Source organism: Alligator mississippiensis, chromosome 5 (genome assembly GCF_030867095.1).
Source record: "Alligator mississippiensis isolate rAllMis1 chromosome 5, rAllMis1, whole genome shotgun sequence".
NCBI classification, from domain to species: Eukaryota; Metazoa; Chordata; order Crocodylia; family Alligatoridae; genus Alligator; species Alligator mississippiensis.
Genome location: NC_081828.1, coordinates 189,940,980 through 189,966,471, shown reverse-complemented (window position 1 = coordinate 189,966,471; position 25,492 = coordinate 189,940,980). Strand labels below are relative to the sequence as shown.

Here is a 25,492-nt window from a genome sequence, read left to right as displayed (position 1 = left end):
TCCATTGAGTCAGCAGCAGCCACAGTTTAAGCTTCTGGCAGAGCAGCCAAGGGTTACTGCCAGTTCAACTGTGAAAAAGTTAAAACTATAGCTTTTGCCTAAGCAGGAAAAGGAGTGTGAGTGAGCTGAAAATGAGACTGTCCCAGCTGTATGCAACCGTAACTCCAGAAAAATCATTTTTTCCTTCATTCTGCTTTCCCCAAAATAAGATGCAGGTCTTATTTGGAAGTATGTGGAGTGCAAGAAAATTGAGGAAGTGGGGGAGGGGTTGTAAAGCTTCCATACATTGTAGATACGATATGACAGAGGAGGAGGAGGAGGAAGATAAAATTGTTTCATTTTATAAATATTTCACCTGGATCTATGTTCATTTTTAATTTTGCACTTTAAATAAACAGCAACTATTTATCACTTACTGATAGACTTTGTTAGTGTTTACTAAAAGAGAAGGTGGTGGTTTACACAAGTGTTTCACAATTTATAGACCTTACTTTATTATTCATCATTCAGTAAAATAAAAATGATTGCATATATTATATATATTGTTTATTATACACACAACTGACACTACAAGAATATAATTCAGGTTGCAAAGACAAGCATCCAACAGTTAAAAAATTTTAAAATTAATTCAGCCCCTTTGTGCATGTGTGTTATAATTACAGATTGCAGAATGTTTTGTGCACAGATCAGTGCTTCATTTGCTGCACAGCATGGACCAGATTGGGGAATAAATCAGAGCTGTGCACTGTTCTGTAGTGCTGCTACTACATTTGTTGCAGAAGTTGGCATGCATACAGTGATTGAAGCAGGGTGTTTTGGGAAGAGAGAGGGTGGTTTGATGGTTAAAGCTGTTGAATGCTGCCCTGAAGAATTTAATTCTCTCTTTCTGTCTGCTAAAAAGTTCTACATAAAAAAGTTCTCAGGAAAATCGCTTGCACCAGAGTTTTCAGGGGTGTGAAACTCACTAATTCTGTACAGGCAGTCCTTAGACTTACGACACAATTGATTCCTGAAAACCGCACCTTAAGTCAAAACGTTGTAACTCAAAACCAATTTTCTCATAAGAAACAATGTTATAAATGGGGAATTTGTTCCTGAACCAAGGCCTGATACCCTATTTTCTCCAAAAATACCCCAGAATGTTGTATTCGATCAATTATAGATGAGTAATATAACTACATTAATGTATTTATACTGTAAACAGCAATCATATTGATTTGGAAGGACTTCTTTGAAGTGACTTCGCTGACTTTTGAACAGCTCTTGGTTGGACTTTTTGAAGGGTTCTTGGCTGAAGTCTTCTCAAGAGTCTTGGCTGCAGGTTTTTCTGGAGTCTTGTCTGCTTTCTTAAAGAAAGTGTCCAAGGAAGTTTGGACAGATATTCTCCAGGGAGATGAGTGACGCAGCGAACTTGTTCGCTGGCGTGGCATTGCATCCGATCCAGTGTTGTAAAGTCGAAACGGGCATTGTAAAGTTGAAACAGGGTGTCAATTTATAAACCTTGTAAGTGCACAACATTGTAACTCTAAACGTTGTAAGTTGAGGACTGCCTGTATTTCCCATTTTCTGAGGTCTATCTTGAGACATGGGGGCTGATTTGCCAAAGTGCTGCTGACCATTCTCAGGTGCACCAAAAGTCTTGAGAGTTATCGTTTGACACACAAAGTGATATGTAATACTAAGCACTCTGAAAAATCATGTCTTTAATTTGCATGCCCCAAATTAGCAGATCCATTTTTGGTGCCTCAGATCCATTTCTGTAAAAATGGCCATAACATCCCCTCATCTTAATTGGGCAGGAGGGGTGATCTGGTGCTTCTTAGAGCACGTTCCTCTCCAACACATCAATGGAAAAAATGTTATAATTTTTTTTGTAAGGCATTCAGACACTATTATAATTAAGTGAACACTCTGTTCAGGGTGCATTTAAATAGTGTGCAGTAAATAGGGCCTAAGTCTGCACATTAAAATATGAGGATAAAGCAAAATATTCCACAGCTGCTCATTAACTTAGCACCATCAATATTGTGCACTGGAGGTGAGGGGCCTATGAAAAAATATTCTGTGATTGTGTAACTTAATGATTGCATCAGTGTGTGTGTGTGTGTGTGTGTGTGTGTATCTATTCAAATGGGTTTTCAGACCCACCACAGAGACCTTTGCCCCTTGATCTAATGAAATAATTGGTAGCAGTAGAAGACTGTCATCTAGGCAGACCAGGAATAAAAGAGTTTGGGACTTTCACAACAATTTGTTGATAGCAGAGGAATAACAAGACTCTGGAATCCTGGATCCTATTTGATGTGTTGGAGAGGAAAGTGCTCTAAGAAGCACCAGTTCTGCCCTCTTGCCCATTTTTCCCCAAGTTTATTCCTTCTTCCCTTTCTCCTCCAGGCTATCCTTAATCTCGTCCTATCTGTTCCCCCTATGCAGTTACCCTTCCTAGCTGCCCTCTCCTTATGCACCCAGTCTCAGTGTTCATTTCTAAGGCCTCCATCCCACTCTGAATCTTTTTTCGCACCCAGTTCTACTCCCCTCTTCCCTGTGTTGCTTCCCTAATCCTTTCTTTCTCTCCTTTTGCTTCTTACCAAGCCAGTGCCAGCCTTATTTCTTTCAGTTTGTCTCTGTCCTCCCTGACTCGTGTGCAGTCATGCCTCCATGTCCAATTCCACTGTAACCTCAGCCCCATCCTTTCTCCTTTCCCCATTCTCACACTATGGCTCCCTTTTCCAGTCTTTTTGTCCAGCCTGTCCCAGTTCTTTCTCTGCACCCTGGCTTCTCACCAGATCTGTCTCTTCCTTAACAACAATCTTTTTACCCTTGGTTCAGTGGTCTCTAGTCTTATCTGGGCAGTTCTAGTCTCTCTGCCACCTCTTCCTATTTTTTTGTCTGATCTCAATTCCTTTTATCAGCCACTGGCTTCTTGTCATCCCCCTGCAATTCCCAGGTCTTATACACTACAACCACTTCTACCTATAATTCCATGTCATATATTTGAAGAGGGTAATCTTTGGTCTCTACTGCATAATGCAGGCTTCCCTTTAGAAAAAACATTTTGACAGTAAATTTCTATTTGGAGGAAAATAATATTAATTGTTGTATTTACACGATGAAAAGGCCTGTGGTTTCAAACTAATAGCCAAACCTGTGTTTAAAGAAACTGTGGTACACTGAACTGCTATTGTGCACAGCATAGTTGGTTATAGTCAAGACTCTATAATATATTGAAGAAAAATCAAAAGTAGTTATTTGGCATGCAAGACTGCAAAATGAGGTAATATTCAGCAAATCTTTTATATCTGAAGTAAACTTAGTTTGTTTCAATGTTTAAATGGTATAGTCGTAGAAAATTAGGGTTGGAAGGGACCTCTAGGTACTGGAATAGACTGCCCAGGGAAGCTGTGGGCTTTCCATCACCGGAGCTCTTCAAGAAGAGGCCACTGGTCAGGGATGATCTAGCCATAGCTATGTCTGTGTTCTGCCATGTGTATTTCTCAAGCTTCTGGGCTTTGCTGGTTGCCCCTGTCCCTCCATGGAGCCCCTGCTCCTGCCCTGGGCCCCATACTGCTGCCGCCCTGCTCCGGGCCATGTATGGCACTCGTGTGGGCAGTGGAGCGGATGAGCTGCCATGACACCCTCAAGGACTACACTGACACTGGTCATGTAGGTTCATCAGCTTCAGCTTGGTGATGTGTTCAGCTCAGATGGAGAAGCACTACAATGAATGGGTGATAGAAATCACCACCCCAAAGTTCCTGGGGAGCTCTTTGGTGTAATCCATTGGAATGGGAAGCAAGCATTAATCCTCCCTCAGGCGGGCTACACACTCAGAAGCCCCAGTAATTCTGTGTAAAGTTGTGGCTGCCAGAATTTTAGCTCCCCTGCAAGGAGCTGGAAACCCTTTCATCCTCAGTTTTGAAGTAGTCCATGTGACTGGTCACCAGGGGAGCCTGAACCAGAAAACAACCCACAAGGTGAGCTGGCAGGAACCATGCAGAGTTCTGTTGGAATCCTTCCTGTGATTCATTGGAAGACTAAGTGGGTCAAAACCAGTAGCCAATCCTTTTGGATGCCACAGAAGGAGCATTTTCTAACAAAACAAAACAAAAAAATCATCAGATAATTTTGAAACAATCACATGCTTTCTCTTTCCCCATGCGCTTCAAAAAATTAAGACAATTTTCACTTTCAACCCCTGAGGGTTGTCTGGAACCAGAGTTTTGACTCTGCAAGTCATACAAAATTTGAATCTTGAACTGTATTTCCAATCTTTCCAAACTTTTAATAAGGGAATGTTTTTGTTTAAAACAGTTTCCATTTAATTAAAAATATGTCTTCATATGTATTAACATGAAATTTTAGGCTGAAGACAATATGGTGAACCTTGTGCAAAATTATTTTTGGTATAGAGGATTTTTTAGTATTTTTAGTCCATTTAACCCTCTGGGTCCTTTCCTTGGTTATTGTATAAGGTAGTAGCAGTTCAAGGACTTTATCTGTAGGTATACAATTAGATTTGAGTAAAAAAAAAATTCCTAAGATTTTACCCAAAAATGTGCTACAGACTTACATGCTGGGTTGACCTATAATTGAAATTAAATGGTATCAAATTTCTGTTCCCCCTCTAGCTACTTATAGACTCAGATGCCCTCTTAAGTTTATCCTCTATCAGAAAAAGAAATCGAGTTCCTTGGGCAAGTCCCCACAAGCGCCCACATGCAAGGGCGTGTGTTTCCTGTGGTACAAATAGCAGCAGTATATATTTGTGCCGCTGCTTCTTGTCCCAGGGCACGCCCCTGCACACATGCTTTAGCATGCAGCAAAGGGACCCAGGTGGGGTAGGGGAGGTTGGAGCCTGCACCGGGGCAACAGAGGTGCTGAACCAGCTGGTTGGAGCCTGGCCGGCAGCCAAAGCTTGGCTTTGGCCACCCAGGCTCTGGTTTCTGGCAGCACATGCTGCTGTCATGCACACTGCGGCCATATGCGCTGCACTGCTTTTTTTGGTGGCCTCTTTTTTTTACACTAGGATCACCCAAATTAGCAGCACTGTGCATGGGTGCACGTGCATGCTTGCGGGGCTGCAGTTCTTGAATCTATATAAGCATGCTCTCTGTACTTTATACAGTTTTTTAATATCCTTGCTGAATGTGGCCACCAGAACTGTACACAGTATCCCACTAGTGATCACATGAGTACAAAGTACAGAAGTAATATAACCTCTACTCTTACTTGATATTAGTAGTTGAAATATCCAGAGATGTCATTAATGCTTTCAGTCACATTTGTCATAGTGGGATTTTACATTCAGCTGATTACCCATCATGACCCCAAGACTTTTCACAGTCCTTCCTTCCCAGGGTACAGTTCTCCAAGCTGTAAGTGGGGCCTGCATATACATAATTCAATTAATAAAAAACTAAAAGATGGTAATACAATTGATGTCAATCATCCTTAGTAAAGAGATCTTACCAAAAGAATTTGAGATTACATTGGATGGTTATGGACATACCCTGTAAACCTCAAATAAAATAGCTGTCAAGTAAGCATTATCATGATCAAAGAGCATAAACAGAATGTGAGGTGTTCTTTTTTTATAGAAAATAAAATATTTATTATGAGATCAAAATATTCTCACTTCTTGTACTGTTGTTCAAAATGAAATATTTCATTATGACAATTAAGGATGCCTGTTTTGATTGCAGTATGTTCTGTTAGAAAACTGAATAATATCTTTGGCTGAAAAAATTATAATCATCTGTGAATTATATGGTGCATGGATTTCCCTTTCTGATAAGAATGCAAAGTTTGGCTAAGTAAACTGTGAAGTTGCAAACATGAGAATGTTCTTTTCCCATAAATCTCTCTCGTACTTGTAAATAGCTGATGGCACATAAAAATATCCTAAAACACTTTGGTCAGATCATTTTAGAGCGATTTTCAGTATCTTCCATAGAGTATGAACTACATCTTGATGTTTTAAGGGGACGGCATTTGAATTTGAGCTGTCTTTGTGCTTGGATTGACTACTATATCAAATGGTAATATTTACATAATAATTAATGTATCATTTATTCATGTATTTATTGTATTTTGATAGCTCTAAAAGGTATCAATCAAGGATCAGGGGCAAACTTTGCTAGGAACTATTGTATTTTTCTCTTGCTGCAGTTCTTCCACTTTGTCTAGATAATTAAATTTTCTTTGGGCCAGGGAGAGGGACAGTATATCTCAGTGCTTAGGGGACTCACTTTGGGTATGGAAGACCAGGGTTAAAGTCCATATTCCAGCTTTCTTTCTGCATCCCAGATGAGTGTTGTAACCACTGCAGTGTCCTCAAGGGAAACCTACACCATACCTTCAGAAGACAGGCCTAGAAACAAAATTTGCAAATTTACTGGACACCAAAAAACAGGGATTTAGCACAGACAGTGTTTTTATGCCTCATTATAACTTTCCTGCTGTCTCTACTAGCCCCGCTGTACTCCACAGGTGGTAACCGCCCTCTTTCTTTCAGATTGCTCTCATCCTTTTACATAATTAGGTTTATCTATTTAACTTGGTCTGTAACTACTTCTACTAACTTCTGTTTTCCCCACAAGTTTACTGCCCACTTTCCTTTTTAAGTGACCACTTCCATTTACATAATAGGATTAAACAAAGTAGTTGTTCTAACTGCTTTTTAGCCTAGGCTGATCTGCCTTTTTCTTAGACCTGAGGAAGGGCATTTTTGTTCCTGAACACTTGTCTAACATCTCTCCCAACTGTACAGTTGTTCCAATAAACAATATCACCAAAAAAATCTTGATCTGAAGGTAGAAAGTAGGGGTGTGCAAAGCAGCCCTATTCAATTCGGATTCAGCCCAAATCAGGAACAGCTATTCAATTAAGTGATTCGGATCACTGACCTTGATTAGATTCAGCCAAATAAAAATCTGAAGGGTTGATACAGATTCAAAGGATCAGTGATTCAGACATAGACACAGCTTTTAAATGTTTTTTTTTTAATGTTTTTTCTCATTTAGCAGGGTCTCATGATTGCTGTGATGCTGAGGTGCATCGAGCATCCCACAGGAATGCGTGGGGGACCTCCATCTGCTCAGCGGCAAACACAGAAGTGGACCAGAAGTGCTTCCAGTCCACTTTCAGGTCCACCAGGGAGCGAACTGCCTGCCCCCCCCCCGTGCCTCCCTGGCTCGACGATCGCCTGCAGGGGCACCCTGGGTGCCCCCCCCAACCCAGAAGGCACCGGTCACCAAGCCAGGGGTGGGTGCAGGGTTCCCCCCCCCCCTCCACGCACTCCCCAGTAGACCTGGAAGTAGACTGGAAGTGTTTCTGGTCCTCCCCCCCATGCTTTGATTTGGAGTCAGAGATTTGACCACTGAATCAGGCCAAATCTATGCCAAATTGAATCAGGGACTGAATCTTCATACAGCCCTAGTAGAAAGGTTAAACCTATATTTCTGCCATACTTTTATAATAAGCTAAGGTATAAAAGAGCAGATTTAAGTATAATTTATAGAAGTTATTTTGACGCACAAGTTTGACATGTTGTGATACAGGTTCTTATTGGGACTACTTATAAAAATACCTTCTGCATATTTTATTATACACTGTTTCCAAAGTACTGGCAATTGTTTGTTGAAGTCATAAATCCTTTTGGACAGTTTTGGCTAGGTTTGTATATTAAAGAACTTCTTTCATAAGACAAGCTTTGTGAAGTAAATTGATGTAAATTACAAAATACGGAAGATAATTATTTGTAATTTCTACTGAAAGGATTCCAAAAACAACTATTGCCAGTTACTGGTATGGATTTGGACTTTCGAAGCTGAAATTCAAAAACATTTGGCTCTTATTTATTTATGTATGTGGAGTTTTTTAATGAGAACATGAGTGGCTAGGATATACTGTAGTATACTATCAACTAGAGCGCAAAAAAGGATATATATTTTAATATTACCATTAAAATACACAAGTACATAGCATATTCCTGTCAATTGTTTATACTTTTAAGATTTTTATTTTCAGCCTAACACATGGAAGAACCTCCTTTCATTGTCAGCATTGGCTTTCAGTTCCACGGTTAAGGCTGGATATGTAGCATATGGCTGGCTATTAACACTATGCTAATGCCTGCTACTTACAGTACTTGGACATCAAGAAAAAGAGCATTAGATGGCAAAATTGCTACACGTCTGCCAGCCGCATCCCCAATTCCTTTGCTGTTTACAAGCCAACAAATATATCAATCATATTGCACTCCAAAATTTCAGAGACAAGAAATTCCATAAACTAAGCCCCATACTTGCATATTTTGTTTTGTTTAGAAAGGACTACCACAAGTTAAATCAGTGCAATCTGTATTGTCCTTAACAGCTGCCAGGTGCAAACATTTTCCTTTAAGTACAAGCTCCATTAAGCAGGAAATGGCAGCCTCTGCCTCCTGTAACAAACACTGCTACACCATTTTTTACGTAGGGGTACTTACTTGTGCAAACGACTTGCTATTGCACCTCTGCCAAAGGTCATGAAGGTTTTGACTCAGTGTAAAGTAGATCTCTGACTGGAGTCAGTTTTTCAAAATTATCACATTACTAGTATGCATAATATCCTGCAAGTGCTCTGTATAGTCTGCCTGAACCCAGATGGGAAAGCCCAAGGAGATCAGCTTATCTTGGTCCAAACTGTGCGCTTCAGGAGACCTCTAATTTAGTACTGTTTGGATAACAAACCTAGAGGCTGGCATAAAGCTCCTCTTGGCACATTTGAAACATCTTTTAGTTTTATAAAAAGAAGCTTGTCCCACTAAGCTGTAGGTTTGTTGGAGCTGTTCAACAGTAGCTGTGCCCTGCAGCTCTTTTAGTGATAAATGAGCCGTTTCAAATAAGTGGAGTTGCAGCCAACTGTGCAGAAGGAATCATTAAAAAAAATTTAAATAGACATTTTTGAAGGTTAAAAATGCACAAACAAAGTATGTTAAACCAAAATATATGCTGTTTCTTTTAATGGAAAAGATTGCTACTGGCTAAGTCTGCCAGCTTCAATAGGTGTGCCAAAAAGTGGAGGAATCTGGCAGAGTCCACAGATAGCAGTTCCATCTTTCATCTGTATTTCTTTTCTGTATTTATCTTGCTTTAGAAAATTCAGGGAATGTCTTTTCCTTCCGACTTGGCACTATATCTAAACCACAGAAATACACAGAGCAGCTTCTTGCAATTGTTTAGCTCTTTGCACAAAGTCTGATCTTTGTGACTGTGTGAAAAGCTTTTTTTTAAATTTAACACTAATAAAAAGGAAAAAAAGCCCTCTTAGAACACTATTTATTTTTATTCAGTAATATATTGTAACATTAATTTTTAAACTAATTTTTAAATTAGTTTTCTTAATTGGCAGATCTTGGGTTTAATGCAGAAGGGCACAATGCCAGATAATTATTTTTGGTATTTGGCTGACCAAAAATAGTTTCCTTGTAGAAGAAACTAGTCACAGAAGCTGAACATAAGAAATAATAATAATGGTATTTCAGACCTGATGAATAAGTCTTTTTTGACATACAGTAATAATATGATTTTTCCCCCTAAACATCTCTCTCTCCCTCTCTCTCATATATATATATATATATATATATATATATATATATATGGACATGGTACTTGAATTAGCACTTTGTAATCTTTAATGTACAAAAATATGCATTCAAAAATATTCATTCATTAATATCAACTTCACAAACTCCTTCTTTCTGTCTTCAGAATCAACCCATGTTTAGTTAAGCCCTCCTTATTGCCTATTAGTTACCACAGTCTCTGGATTTGGCCATCTCAGACACCCTACAGTGGTGTTTTATACGTTTTACTAGTGCAGATTTAAGGTGCAGGTGTTAAACAAAAGTACCAATCAGAAGTACTCCCTATGAAGTTGTTGCGAATTTTGTCATTTGACTTCAGCAAGAACTAGATCAGTCTCTGAATCATTGTTGGAGTGGTAATCATGTAATGATAAATGTTTAAAATATTTTATATAACAGTAGAAAAGTATAAATACCCTCAAATGCATGTTGATTTGATTCTTGAAATTGTGGTGCATATAATTTAGTTTAATTTTCCTGTTCTCTCCAAGGATAACCATTTGGTTATGTTCCCCAACGGGTAATCACTGTAATAATTCCTACTAGGGTTCAGGTCAGTTTCTAATTTGCGAGGGTGTTTTAAGGGGGAAAAAAAAATTAGACTAAAGGAATTGAATATTGGTCAATGATGTGTTCTCCTAGATAATTTGTAAATGCAGGGCTTAATATAGTAAAAGAATATCCACTATCTTTTGAACTATAAAAATCCAGATAGCCATGTGAAAGCTAACATTACAGGATAGCCATTGTATGCATGGGAAAAATGAAGCCAAAAAAATCTGTAGCGCAGTGATTCTTAACTAGGGTGCCAGAGCACCCTGGGGTACTTTGAGATTCTTTTAAGGGTGCTGCTTAATATTGGCTCCTTTAGGTGTGCAAATACCTACATGATTCACAAAATAAACCCTGAGATTTCCGATAGGAATCCATAGTGTCAAACACATTTTGACTTGTGGTCTTTCTGAGTTCTTTGCAACAGAATAAGAAATATTATTTTTCTGTAGTCAAAAAACAAGTTAAAACTAGGAGTTGGCATTTTCTGTTGCATGTTTTGGGTTTACTAATGCATGCCTTGCATCTAAAAAGACAGAACCATTGCTGTAGTTATAACTGAATTAGAAAAAACAGCTCATATGCTGCCTCACAGGTATTACACCTCCATGAGCTAGATTCTCTATGTCTTCTTCCACTGTGCAGTGCAACCATGTAGCTTGAAGGATATCCAACAGCCCTTGGTTTGGGTTCATAGGCAACTGGTAGGGGGTGCACAGGGGTGCACATGCCACCCCTGATGGGTTTGGTGCCCCCCCCAACAACTGACATGGATGCTGTCTGCAGGGCTGGTGCCCCCCCTGACAGGTCCACCTCTGTCGGCGGCTTCTGCAGGTGCCCCCCCAGATTCAGGTGGCACCAGTCACTCATGGTTGGGCTTACACCTCCATGAATCCCAATGTAAAAGACAGTATTGACTCTGGATCCAAGAAACAGCAGGAACTATTGCAGTGGTTAGCAAACTATGGCCCACAGAGCATTTGAATCTGGCTCACTGGGATATGCCTTCAGTGACTTTCAGCCTCAGGAGCTCTGCATGTACTGTGCTGCAGTCAGATACCTGGGGCTCTGGCAGCAGTAAGCTCTCCCTGCACTGCTACAGTCAGGAGACAAGGGCACCAGTGCAGGGGGCTTTCAATGTGCTGCACCACAGCTGATGAGCAGGGAGAAGCAGTGGTGGTGATTGTGTCTTAATGCCTGCCTGCCTCCACTCTGAGCTGGGTTGCTCCAGCTCCACTTCCCTTTTGTCCCTCACCCACCACTGGAAAACCTTGCTGGATCCTGATTAGGGTGGCCATCATAAAGGACAGTCTGGTTGTCCTCTGTCCTCTATTGATACAAAACTGGACGCCTTTATGTCCTCTATTTTTCTCTTGAGTACAGTAAAGGACAGAGGACAGAGTAGCAGAAAACCAGAATGTCCTCTATGATGGCCTAATCCTGATATAGTGGAATGAGTATAGGCCTGGAAGTCTTGAATAGTCTTGACTTTTAATCAGCTTTGCCAATGACCAAATTAGTCTGTTTCTGTTAACTTCAGTTAAACACACCTGTTACTTATCTAAAAAAATCTAATCTTCCTTTGCATTATGTTCTCACACATTTTTAACAGTTAGAATATACAAGGTGTCAGTAGACTTTTATCATCCAAAGGGGTTTAACTTTTGTAGGGGAAGTCTGGGAGTCGATCCAGTTCTTCAACATCATAGGAGAATAAGATAGAAGCCTACTCAAGAGAAATCACTCCTTAACTCTGATTGTCCTCCTTACAAGGGCTCCAGTTCAGAAAAGCAGTTAAGCAAAAGTTGAAGCCCCACTCATTTCACTGAAGTTTAAATATCTATGTTTTCCAGCAAAATAGATACCTTCTTGAGTTGAGGCCAGACGGATGAAGAGGAGAGCACATTTACACATAGAAGCATTGCTTCATTTTATGCCTGGCTTCTCTTGTTGTGATAGCTAGACTTCAGAGATGCTCCAGGCGTACACTATTTCACCTATGAATGCCTGTAGACAAGCTGGGGATCCTTGTCATGCAAAAACATTTTTAAGTAGCCAGTTAAGTAAGCTTTTGAGCCATAGATAACACATGCCTCTTGAGGTTGGGAGGGAACAGCGACTGCCTGCAGGCAGCAACGCAAGCAGCAGTGTTGAGGGTGGTCCAAGTGGGAACTGTCTGCAGGTGGCCACGGTGGTGTTGGCCCCAAGTGGGGGGGGGGGTTGCCCCGTGGCCAGACGCTGAGCCCGGAAGTGTCAGCGGCACTTCTTGGGGGGCACCAGTGCTGCACCTACCTCCCCTGCCCATCGCCAAAGCCGAGAGCACTTGCTCTGGGAGGGGGAGGGGCACCAGAGCTCTCAGGGGATGCATGTGCACCCCTGTGCACCCCCTACATGTGGCCTATGTTTCCAGCTGTATGTACTGCCAGAGTTATGCCAAGTAGAAAAAGCTGAGTGTGGCAGTGCACTTGCAGGTGCCTGATTGCGGTGGCCATTTAAAAACACAGGCCAGCTATATAAACCCAGCAGTTTGCTGCTGGCAGCCAGGTAGAGACATTGCTTGTCTGAACCACTATATGAAACATCTGACAGGTAAGAGCAGGGGGCTCTTGGTCCTGGGTATGACCTAAAACTGTACCCTGCTGAAGATGGGTGGCTTGGTGGGGCTGTTCGTGGTGGAACAGTCCCCAAGGCCAGTTACCACCCTGGTGAAATGTGGTCAGGGCACCTTAATAATCCCAGTCCCCATAACCAGGTGGGTAACCCTGTAGTAGGGACTGAGAAGGCAGACCCATGTAAGAAAGTGTGGGCTAGATGCTCAGAAGCCTGACTTGAGGCACCCTTGACTGGTCAATGCTGGGGCCAGGACAAGAAGGTTCAAAAGGGTCAGGGGCCCACCGAGAGGGATGCCCAGAGCCGGGGGCCTGGGATTCTGACTGACCTTGGAGGTGAGGCCAGGGCCTGTGTGGCCAAAGGTCCCAGGCCTCCATACCTGAGAGGCAGAAGAGTGCAGGGAGCTTGACAGCCCAGAATGAGGGTAGAGTAGGCCACCTGTTGAGAAGAGATCTAGTTGGGATCCAAACTAGAGTGTTATGGGGCCCAGTGTGGGGCTGGGGACATTAAGAACTTAGATGCTATCTGCAAGGCATGGGCCACTGTGTAGGGAAGGTTTGGAGCGATGGATAGTGCCCCCTGGCATTGGGGCATGTAATGGGTAGTCTCCTGCATTTACCACCAGTTATGAAACAGGAAAGTCATGGCAGGTGAGACTGGGTGGACTGCCCCATAGACAGGTGGGCGGGCTGACTCGAGACTTGGCCCCGAGCTTGCTCCCTGTCACACTGAGGCCAGAAAGTTGATCGTGAAATTTTATCATCTCCATATGCATCCTTTAGCTGGCGATCCACATGCTTTGTTTTCTTCATGTCTTAAAAATAAGGTTACATATGTTTGGGAATACTCACTTACCTCCATATTGCCAAAATACTGCATTTGTAATTTTTCTATTTTTTTTTTAATTTTTGTACAAACTCCATATATGACACAGCTATACTAGTAAAAAGTGTTTATATCAGAGTAGTTTATTTCCATATGTTTATAGAAACAAGCTTCATACCAATAGGAACACTGTCATAGATTCATAGATTGTTAGGGGCTAGAAGGAACCACGCAGATCATTGGGTTCAGCCCCCAAGCATAATTTTCTGTACACTAGGGGCTCATACTATTTGTACTACAATGGTTTCCTAACCTTTATAGAGAGAGGCTTACAAAAGCTGTGTATGTATAAGCAAGACCTAATACTTCCTTTTGCTCCACATCTTATTGTTTTACAATTCATTACTTCTCACGTACGTGGTTTGGTGGCGGTATAATTAATAAAACAGAAATTCACAGTTAGGATATTTTCAGTTACCACAGGATAGTCTCTTCCCACAAAAAAACACAAGACAACTAGAATATGGGAATTAAAACCTGCATGGCCACTAGCTAGAAAGCTTGGAGGAGAGACTCTTGTTTTATTCTAAGGAGAATTGCAGGCCTTTCCTTTCTCAGCAAGTTATTTGTTCATTCTTTTTTAGACATGTCTGTAGAAAGGAAAGGATGAAGCAGGTTGGGCTTTTTGATACTTCCTGCTTTGCAGCCACAGAACAGTAAGGAAGGTGATATTGCTTGCTTTCAGGCCACATGGTGCCTTTAAAAATCTTTGGTCTCACAAAACTTCCAAAGTCCTGGATAGGAGCCTTGGGACTGGTTTTAACAAAATGTCTGTCCAGCTCCACTCTACAGAAGTGCGTGTAAATCTCAAGTACTTATGTGTGGGAACTGAGTAGAGTTTTATTCAATCCAGCTCTTTATGGCTAGACAGAAGTTACACATAAATTGGTTTAAGTTATGAGAAACTGGTTTGAACCTGTAACAGAACAGAAGCTCAGTGCAGATAAACTAGTTTCAAAATGGGGGAAACTGGTTTAAGATAAACCTGGTTGAATGTAGTAGCAGGCTTAACTGATTTAGGTCAAATCAGTTATGAAACTTCTGTCCCAGGCCCCTTCCTTCTTCAAGTTAAATACAGTCCCCCAGCATCCCAGGATGCTTTGCAGCCCTGGGCTGGGCTGTGCTGTCTGTTCCAGACAGCAGGGTTGTCCCTGCCCCTCTTCTCCATAGCTGGAGCAGCGATGGCTGGGTGACAAAGGGGTGGGAAACCCAGCAGGGGACTGCAGCTGGGTCTGCCTGGTGGGGAGGGGATAACCCCTGCCAAGCTTTTCCTCACTGGAGCGGAAGAGGTGGGGGGCATGGGACTGCAGCCAGGGTCTGCTTGGCAGGGTGTCAGCAGGAAACCAGCAGACTCCCCTCCCTCCCATCTCTGGCAGAGACTGAGCCAAGCAGTTGACAAGGGAAGGGGAAGGGGTCATAATCCCTCTCAGCTCTCCCAGGCCATGGGGAAGGGGAAGAGGCTGGGGAACTGGGGTTGGAGGGATTGGTCCCCTGCCATCTCTGAGCACAGGACCAAGCCCTGCAGGACTAGACTGAGATGGGGGAGGTGTTGGCAAAGACCTTGCACAATCATTACATGGATGTGCTGGAGATGGAGCTAAGAGAACAGGAGAGGGTCCTAGACTGCTTGGGCTGGTGTGACCAAAGCAAACAGAGACCCACATTTACTTTAGAAAGCAGAAACTGTACAAGGTGGGAGACTGGAATGCCTAGGCAGAGACAAAAGACACGGAATGCCTGAGAGTCCTGCCAAAGGTGCTATAGGTGACAAGCATACTAAAGTCAAGGCACCCAAGGAGGAGAAGGCGGTGCAAGTGTGCCTGTAAGAACCCCAAGTAGAGATGAGGCCTGTGGGATCTCCACTCCAACACCTAACACCACCTGCTGATTCCCCAAGAAGGACTTTCTGAATACCTGGCTGTAAAGAGACACTCTGTCTTCAGGAGTACATAAGACTTCTGCAAGGCTTTCTCTTGTCTTTTCGGTTTGTTACATTCCATTTTAAGTTAGACTCAGCTGTGTGTGCAATCATTGTGTCTGACTGGGCTGTATATTAGCTTAGGCAGAGATTTTTGGTTGTTCTTTCTTGTGTCCTTGCAGTTGCAAACTGTTGTGTTCAGGACATGCTCACTTCAGAGAAAGGGCTATTCTTGTTCAAGCTTTTATGAATTCAGTATCACTGCCTTTTTGCTACCTACCCCCTCCTCAGAATTTAAATCCCCACCCCATCCCACCCCACCCCACCCCCACCCTCCAGACCGCTAGCCCTGGGCTGGGGCTTGGCCATGCCCCCTCCACTTGAACAGGGTTGGGGGAAAGGCCTTGGAGCTTCAGTCCCTTCCGTTTGGCAGTAGCTAGCAGGCAGGGAGGCCTGCTCTAGCACCCTCTCCACCCCGCCAGCATCTGGCCTGAGCCACTGCAGGCATGTGACTGCATTTCATGAATCAAATGTGAATGTCTGTTCACTTGCTCCTCGGTTTAATCTTTGCAGCTTAGACTAACCTGCAAAAACTGAATTGATTCAGCCTTGGGCTTTTTGACTGCCTGTACCTAGCCATTGTGTGTGGGAGCCAAGTATGGTTTTATTCAATCCATCCCTTGTGATTTAGTCATAATAAAAAGATTTCTCTCTCATAAAAAGTCTGTATTGTTATGATTTTCATAAAATAACTTTTATAAAAATGCAAAAATTTCTAGCACACCAAAGTATATTTTATATTCACTAACTCACAAAAGTCTGAATACTGTATTATCATATACACATTAAACCAGTATTAGTGTATATTTCTTGAATGACTCAAAGGTTTGCATTGAGAAGATAGGGGCATTGAACTTTCAACAAGGAAAGAATTTTCAGTTATCCAGACACCACACATCCAAAGAGTACTGAATACAGAAAATGGCAGCAACTTGCATGGTGTATGGTACAGGTGAGAGAAACAGTGACTAAAAGAGAGAGAGCTGTTTTTACAATTGAGGAAAAAAAACATTGAAATAAACAACAACTTTAAAATCTAAATCCTTACCAAACTTTCTTTGGGAGAAGGAAGTAGGATTTGGAGTATGTTAATTTAATACTCATTTCATCAATTTGATTTTAAAAACAGATTTTGATCCTAGTTAGCTGGGATAATTGGCACTCAGTTGTACTTCTGTTGTTTTACATAAACAGGGTCAGCAAAACCAACCAAGCTTCAGACTATGAAATCAGTGAATTCCCTTTTCAGTCCAGGATTGTCTTTTATTCAGTGTTTTTTTTTATATCATAAACTTAGTTCTTCAGCCATTCATGACATTTTCCAGAGTAGGCAGAACCTGAATTTTTGATACGTAGAACAAGCAGAAAAAAATATTTTAAGGTAAGTAAAGAAAACCAAATCCCATCTTTCATTTATTATTTTATACATTATGAAGAAGAAAAAAGAAGAAAAAAAGGACCATTATTTTTTCCTTTGGAGCATCCTTTGAGGGAAAAATGCACTTTCGTTCAGTCTGACCTTCAAAAATTTCAAAATAAGTCACAGTAGGGTTGCAAAAAAGGCATTCATTGGTACTACTGTGCAGTAACCCAAGCATTCATTGCCACTACTGTGCAGTAATTTGGCTTACTGCACATTCATTTAGTACTTATTTATACACGTACTAAATGAATGCACAGTAATGACTGCGCAGTAGCGTCTTGTGTAGATGCGGCCATCGTGAATAAGCAGATTTTGCTTGATTCAGCGAGTAAAGAATAAATTCTGGAACACTAAAGTAGGATTCTGTTTTTTAAAAAGGTGTAATAAATAATTGTCTGTTTCTTAATAGCTTTCTGTATCCCAAATTGTTTATTTTTAACCACTTAAAACAAGTAAAACATTATGCTGAATAAAAATAGATATCTAGGACTAGAATCCTTTCTAGTCTACCTTTGATAACTTCAGCAGAGTTCACTAGGGAAGAATTTGCTCTCAGAACTTTTCCTTTTAATTTATTTTTATCTCATTATTTGCCTGTGAGGAGGAGACCATTATTTATTACACAACTGCTCATACACAACAAAAAAGCTATAACTTCAATCCTTTGTTTATTGGTTGTTGGTTCTTGAAGAACTGTCTAGTTGCACGGTGATGACTACTTATTCTGGGTTCCACCTTCAAAACAGCATTAGAAGATACTTAAAATATGTTATAAGCTTTAGCAGTTGCTTTTTCTTGGAAAGCAACCAAGGTAGTTGCCACAGAAATGTTAATTGATTACAAATGTGATGGTGGTAGTCTGTGCAATCCCAAAAATATAGTTTAATTGAAATGCTGTTTTAGATGGAAAACTATCTTGACTAAAACATTTTGACCAGCTCTTTTTATACTGGTGTAAATTAGCAGCAGCTCCAAATAAATGTATTGGAGCTTTACACATATGAAGTCAGTGTCAGTATGATAAGTATAGTCATATGGAACAAGAATGTGTGTACTTGGGCGCTTTTATTTCATATTTTGTGTTTATATTATTATGCATCACTACCTTTGTGAAGGTCTGAAAGGTAATGTACTATATATTTTTGCTTTCCTTTCCTTCTTTGATGTGATTATTGTTTACCAGGTGTCTGGTAGTATATGAAATGAAGGAGATTATTAATTCAGGAAAAAGAACAAGTAAACTATTACTTTAAATAGACCTATCATGTTTAGGGCTTATCATATTAGTGGTTTCCTAGATTAGCAGTGGTGTTAATTGTATCCAGGGGGATAGTAAGCCTACATGTGTTCACAGATGTGAAACTGTGCAGCCTGATTTTCTATTAACTGTTTATTTGGTTTAAGAAGTTGGCTCTGGCTTACTGGCTTACTTGATAGGGAGACCTGTATGTGAGGCCTCTCTGGAGAGGTACTGTTTCATGAATAGATTATTGTTTGGCATCTGCTTCTTCATTAGGAGATTCTGAAGCTCATCTGTTGATTTCTTAAAGTCTTATTTTGTGCCACGAAGACACACACATTTTTTGCCCAATATAAGAGATAGATTTTAGAGTTTCATAGATTTCATAGACATTAGGGCTGAAAGGGACCTCGGAAGATCATCGAGTCCAGCCCCCCGCCCAAAGGGCAGGAAGTCAGCTGGGGTCATAGGATCCCAGCAAGATAAGCATCCAGTTTGCTCTTGAAGGTGTTCAATGAAGGCGCTTGAACCACCTCCAGCGGCAGGCTGTTCCAGACCTTGGGGGCTCGGACAGTAAAGAAATTCTTCCTTATGTCCAGCCTGAAATGGTCTTGTAGTAGTTTATGACCATTCGAACTAGTCGTCATCCCTTGGGGTGCTCTGGTGAACAAACGTTCCCCCAGATACTGGTGGTCACCCCTGATATACTTATAGATGGCCATCAGATCACCCCTGAGCCTGCGCCTTTCCAGGCTAAAGAGCCCCAGGGCTCTCAGCCTGTCATCGTAGGGTCTGCTTCCCTGACCTCTGATCATGCACGTGGCTCTTCTCTGGACTCTCTCAAGCTTCTCCACATCCTTTTTGAATTGTGGAGCCCAAAACTGGACGCAGTACTCCAGCTGCGGCCTCACTAAGGCCGAGTACAAGGGGAGAATGCAAATCCCGGGATTTGCTTGAGAAGCATCTGTGGATGCAAGCCAGCGTTTTGGTCGCTTTACTAGCCGCCGCATCGCATTGGAGGCTCATGTTCATCTTGTGGTCAATGATGACCCCCAAGTCTCTTTCTTCCACAGTGCTAGCCAACATAGCACTGCCGAGCCTATAAGGATGCTGCGGGTTTTTCTTCCCAAGGTGGAGAACCTTGTATTTATCGGCGTTGAACACCATCAGGTTCTCATCCGCCCACTTGCTGAGCCTGTCCAGGTCAACCTGGATCACCCGCCTGTCTTCTGGTGTGGATGCTTTGCTCCAAAGTTTGGTGTCATCGATGAACTTGGCCAATCCGCTTCTGACTCCAGCGTCCACATCATTAATGAAGATGTTGAACAGTATGGGTCCAAGGACAGAGCCTTGGGGGACCCCACTGATCACAGGACACCATGATGAGTGACTTCCATCAATTACTACCCTCTGGGTCTGACCACGGAGCCAATTTTCCAGCCAGTGGATCGTGGAGGACCCAAGGCGACAATTGGCCAGTTTCTCCAAGAGGCGATCATGGGACACCAGATCGAAGGCTTTTTTGAAGTCAAGATATATGACATCAATCTCTTCTCCCTTGTCCAGGTGATAGGTCACCTGGTCGTAGAAGAAAATGAGATTAGTCAAGCAAGACCTACCCGCAACAAACCCGTGCTGGCTATCCCTTAAGATGTTGGCGTCGGCCAGTCCATTAAGGATGGCCTCTTTAATAAACTTTTCTAAGATCTTCCCCAGGATAGAAGTCAGGCTAATGGGCCTATAGTTAGCCGGATCCACTTTCCTCCCTTTCTTGAAGATAGGCACCACATTGGCCTTCTTCCAGTCTTCGGGCACTACACCAGAGCGCCAAGAGTTTTCAAAGATCCATGCTAGAGGCTGGGCTATGATGCTCGCCAGCTCCTTGAGTACTCTGGGGTGAAGATTGTCAGGGCCGGCTGACTTGAAGGTATCCAGCTTCTCAAGATGTTCCTTCATGAAGTCAGCATTAATGGAGGGCAGGGGATCACCCTCACCCGGACTTCCCTGTCCCATAGCAGGCATGGGTGTCCCATGGGACTGATGAAAGACCGACGCAAAGTACCCATTTAATAGGTTGGCTTTTTCCTGGGCGTCAGTTGTCAGTTGCCCCATCTGGTTCAGCAGGGGCCCAATGTTGCCCCTGCTTTTCCTCCGGCTCCCCACATATCTGAAAAAGGACTTTTTATTGTCCTTGATGCTCAAAGCTAGTTGGAGTTCAGTTGCAGCCTTGGCTTTCCTGGTTCGGTCCCTGCAGGACTGGACCAGTACAGAATAATACTCCTTGGAGGTGACTCCCATCCTTTGTAGGCCTTTCTTTTTAGCCTCAGGAGTTCTGCTAGGTCCCTGGAGAGCCAGGGGGGCTGCTGTGCCCTCTTGCTGCCTTTCCTCTGAGATGGAATAGACTTAGTTTGTGCATTGAGGATCGCTCCCTTGAGGAGCAACCACTCTTCTTGAACTCCCCTCTCCCTGTGGTCATGGTCCCTTAGGGCCTCACCGACAAGCCTCCTGAGCCTGTCAAAGTTGGCTTTCTTGAAGTCAAGGACTTCCGTGTTGCTGACTGACTTGCCAGCTTTTCGGCGGATGGTGAAGGTGATCAGCTCATGGTCGCTGTCACCCAGCTTCCCTTCGATCACTAGGTCACCGACTAGGTCATCCCCAGTAGCCAGTACCAGGTCGAGCACCGTTTTGCCTCTCATTGGCCCATAGACTTCTTGAGTCAGGTTGAGTTCATCCACTCACGAGAGGAAGCTTTGCGACCACTCAGATTTTGCTGAGCGATCCTCCCACGAGATGTCCGGGTAATTGAAGTCACCCATGACAACCATGGTCCTGGAGCATGCGGCCTCAGCCAGTTCTCAGGCAAACTCCTGGTCAAGTTCAGGACTTTGGGTGGGAGGTCTGTAATAGACTCCCACCGTTGTGTCCCCTGTGCCGTGCTCCCCACGGATTTTAACCCAGAGGGTCTCCAGCCGTCCACCCTGGTCGCCAATATCGGCTTGCAGGGACGCGTAGCTTTCCTTAACATAGAGAGCTATACTCCCGCCCCTTTTATCTACATGATCCCTCCTGTACAGGGTATAGCCATCTATACCCGTGGTCCAGTCATGGGTGGAGTCCCACCAGGTCTCCATTATCCCTATGACATCATAGTTATTTGCATTGAGCAGGAGGATGAGCTCCTCCTGCTTATTCCCCAAGCTCCTGGCATTTGTGTACAGGCAGGCAAGTGTCCCCTGGGGGGCTCCTTCCTTGCCCACAGATTTTACCAGGGCTGGGGCAGGGGTGGGCTCCCTTAAGTGCCTTGAACTGCTGGCTTTGCAAGGGTTGCTCAGTGGGCCAGCAGTGGAGGTAGTCCCCCTGTCCCCCAGCGGGCTTAGTTTAAAGCCCGGTGGAGCAGGTCAGCCAGTCTGGCTGAGAAGAGCCTCCTCCCTAGGGGAGAGAGGTGGAGACCATCTCTTCCCAGCAGCTCGCTGCCTCTCTTGCCAAAGAGCAGGCTGTGGTCATGAAAGCCAAAGGCTTTCCAGTCGGAACATCTGCTTCTAGTCCCCTGACTTGAGATCTTCAGACCACTAGCAAAAGCATTGCACTAGTTTTGAGTCTTGTGAAAGCCTGGATTCAAATCTGTTGATGTTTTAGAGCTCAAAATCAGTGTTTTGAATTAAACCCAGAGATAATTTGGAACCAGTTCACTTACTGGAGACAGACAGTATATGCTTAACTCACTTGCACACCAATCACGCCTTTCCTGTGCAAATTAGCCATCCAAACTGGGGTGCATGTTCCTTGCTGGAGTGGACCGAAGAGGATGCTGGAATGACTGTTTAGGTTCCAGTTACATGCAGGAGAGAAGGAGTCCACTAATCAGTGTCAAAAGAGCTCCACAGCTTCGGGTTTAACCCTGGTACAACTGTTGCTAAAATGGTGCATCCGTGCTGTGTCAGGTAAGATAATAGAAAAATCTTCATTCTGCTTTCCTAAAACAAGACGTGTGACTTATTTGGGTTGCGGGGGAGGTAAGAAAATGTTACTCATTAAAGCTAGCTTTACAAAGTAAAAGTCAGAATCTTGTCACAACCAAATTAAGTAGTGCCCATGTCACAAACAAGTAATAACCATTTAAAACAGTTTTTTCTGCACTAGGTTAACTAAGGGTTAACAACAATGATAGTAACCGCTTTTTTCTGCGCATGTCAAAAATTTATTGCTGCGCCACTAACAGAGATAAAAACTTTTGCCTTCTTTGCTTTATATAAATCATTATAATTGGTCAAAGAAAACAAGGAGTAACCCTGTGAAAATAACACCCTAGCAAAGACCGCTAGATAATTGGCGATTCTAATTAGATTTATGACATGGCGAAAAACAATTGGCTATCATACAAACAAAACCCGCTTACATTTTTCGCAAAGTCAAAGACAACTCTGCCCACACCTTGGAGTAAATCTGACAATTTGATCAGTTGTCAGCGTCTTCCCGCCGCGACCTCCCTGGCGTACCCTTGCCCCGCATGCCCGATAAGCCGACCGCTGGCCCGTATATATATATCTGCAGAACAACTGAACGACGATCTCTAAGCTGTAACTAACTAAGTATCTCTGACCTCCGTCTTACACCACCTTGACGTGAATAAACAATCTTGCTTTGCAACCGATAAGTGTCCGCCTAATTAATTCCACTCCAAGCGTCACAAGTACCCGCCTGACGGCCTTCTAAGGCCCCGGACCCTTATCTGCCTGGGTGGGAGTCAGGGAGAGCTGCTGGCCGGCTGCCCTGGGTCCCGACAAATCTGATACTTGAAACAATGGAACTAGTTGCAAAGTGAGGTCCTACTGAATGTAAGCCTGGCAGAATCTGACTCTAATCCATGCAAAACGCTGGCTTGCATCCATAGATGCTTCTCAAGCAAATCCCGGGACGTCATTCTCCCCCTCTACTCGGCCTTAGTGAGGCCGCAGCTGGAGTACTGCGTCCAGTTTTGGGCTCCACAATTCAAAAAGGATGTGGAGAAGCTTGAGAGAGTCCAGAGAAGAGCCACGCGCATGATCAGGGGTCAGGGAAGCAGACCCTACGATGACAGGCTGAGAGCCCTGGGGCTCTTTAGCCTGGATAAGCGCAGGCTCAGGGGTGATCTGATGGCCACCTACAAGTTTATCAGGGGTGATCACCAGTATCTGGGGGAACGTTTGTTCACCAGAGCGCCCCAAGGGATGACGAGGACGAATGGTCACAAACTACTACAAGATCGTTTCAGGCTGGACATAAGGAAGAATTTCTTTACTGTCCGAGCCCCCAAGGTCTGGAACAGCCTGCCGCCGGAGGTTGTTCAAGCGCCTTCATTGAACACCTTCAAGATGAAACTGGATGCTTATCTTGCTGGGATCCTATGACCCCAGCTGACTTCCTGCCCTTTGGGCGGGGGGCTGGACTCGATGATCTTCCGAGGTCCCTTCCAGCCCTAATGTCTATGAAATCTATGAAATCTATGAAATCAAAAGTTTCTGCTAGCTGTAGATCAAAGTACTCCTCAAGCACAGTACTGTGTTTATTGCAAGAATCCAGGAACACCTGGAGATCCAGAAATATCCACATGTAAAGATCTTACTTAAGTCAGGCTTAAACCTTCTGTATGAGGACAGATATTTTCTACCATATATGAACTGTCTATGGTAGGACCTGTATTGTTCGTTTGATCCCACGAGAACCAGACCCATTTAACTCCCTAGTTATTGTTTAGTCACAGTTGACTACTTTTTATACTTTGAAATCTTTAGATAATCAACACAGATCTAATGCCAGATAAAGCATTCATATTAATTCAAAATGATCACATTTATTTGAATGCAAGACCAGTTTTTTTCCACATTTATCATGGCTTACCTCCTTGCAGAGGGGCTAAGCAGCAGGGTAGGGAATCAGCCAGGCAGTGACAAGCCTGAGCCTGCACTTATCTGCTCAGTTTATCTGCCCATCTCCTCACATCTTAGCTGGGCACCCTTGCTGAGAATCACTGCCCTATACTATCCACACAGTAAAAAGTGTGAAGGGAAGGCAGTTAAATTTCATGCTTACAAAAATAAAAAGAATTAGATAGAATTTTGGGGGGAGAAATAGAAAGGAGAAGCAAGATACAAAACAGCAGGTAAGTGTGGACAGAGGAAAGAATAGAAAGATGGGTAAGAGTGGAGGCAATAAAAGGGAAAGGTAGTCCCCAGAATGTTCCTGGACCAAAATGAAATTACAAAAAGAAAAGCAACAAGCCTGGAAGAGAGCTGTCTGCTCTAAATGCCCATTTCATGTTCTAAACACCCATTTCAGGGCTCCCTCTTTCACTCTTAATGTGGTGAGCCCCCGATGAATTGGAAAAAGCTTTTTTTTAGGTTGCTCTTCTGATATTATGAAAAAGACTTTTGTTTCCTCTGTCTCTCCAACTGCCTTCTTTATATGTTAATCTTCTCTTGAAAACTTCAGTGATATAAAAATAAAATTGAGAAAGTGGTTCAAACAAAAACACTCTGTAAAACCTTTGGCCTCATCATTTCTGGATTATCAGATCTTCTTATTGCTTTCCATGGGATGAATTTCATATCCCATAAGATTCTTTGTACATTGGAATGTTCTTGGTGGCTGAATACTTTCTAAACACTGCACCAGACTTCTTACAGATGAATATAGACCAAACAATCTAACTTCTAAGTATTTAAACTATTTACATGTAATTATATATGGTAAAAAATGGAAATATGTTTTCAGTATTAGTAATATTTATGTATACTACTTATATGCTGTATGTGAATATCCTGTTATATCCCTATCTTATGGTTATCAGAAAGTCCCTTATAAATTCTGAGTATACAGCATGCAATGAGGAAAACTTTAAAAAATACCTAGATGTTTACAATTTGTTTTAGCATTTTACAGTTCGTTATAGTATTTGTTCCCCTTCCTGTATTTTGTCAATGGCACTCTAGCTTCATGTTCCATTTGTCACCTTTTGAGACCAGAAGCTCAGTGCTTTCTCTCACCTTTCCCCTTTCTGAAGTGATTCATAGATTCATAGATGTTAGGGTTGGAAGGGACCTCAATAGATCATCGAGTCCGACCCCCTGCATAGGCAGGAAAGAGTTGAGGAAAGTGCTGGGTTTAGATGACCCCAGCTAGATGCTTATCTAACCT

The 25,492-nt window shown here is 42.7% G+C and overlaps 1 protein-coding gene and 1 long non-coding RNA gene across 4 annotated transcripts in view; one reads left to right on the top strand and one right to left on the bottom strand.

The window, feature by feature from the left end:
* ODAD2 (outer dynein arm docking complex subunit 2) overlaps positions 1 to 25,492 on the top strand; it is a 195,115-nt gene that overhangs the window by 154,367 nt on the left and 15,256 nt on the right. The gene's annotated exons all lie outside the window — the stretch shown is intronic.
* LOC109285848 (uncharacterized) lies at positions 462 to 8,841 on the bottom strand. Its single transcript, XR_002093742.2, has 4 exons — positions 8,492 to 8,841; positions 6,252 to 6,373; positions 5,233 to 5,389; positions 462 to 4,093 (listed from the first exon to the last, which is right to left on the bottom strand). It is a non-coding gene; the product is annotated as an uncharacterized LOC109285848 (long non-coding RNA).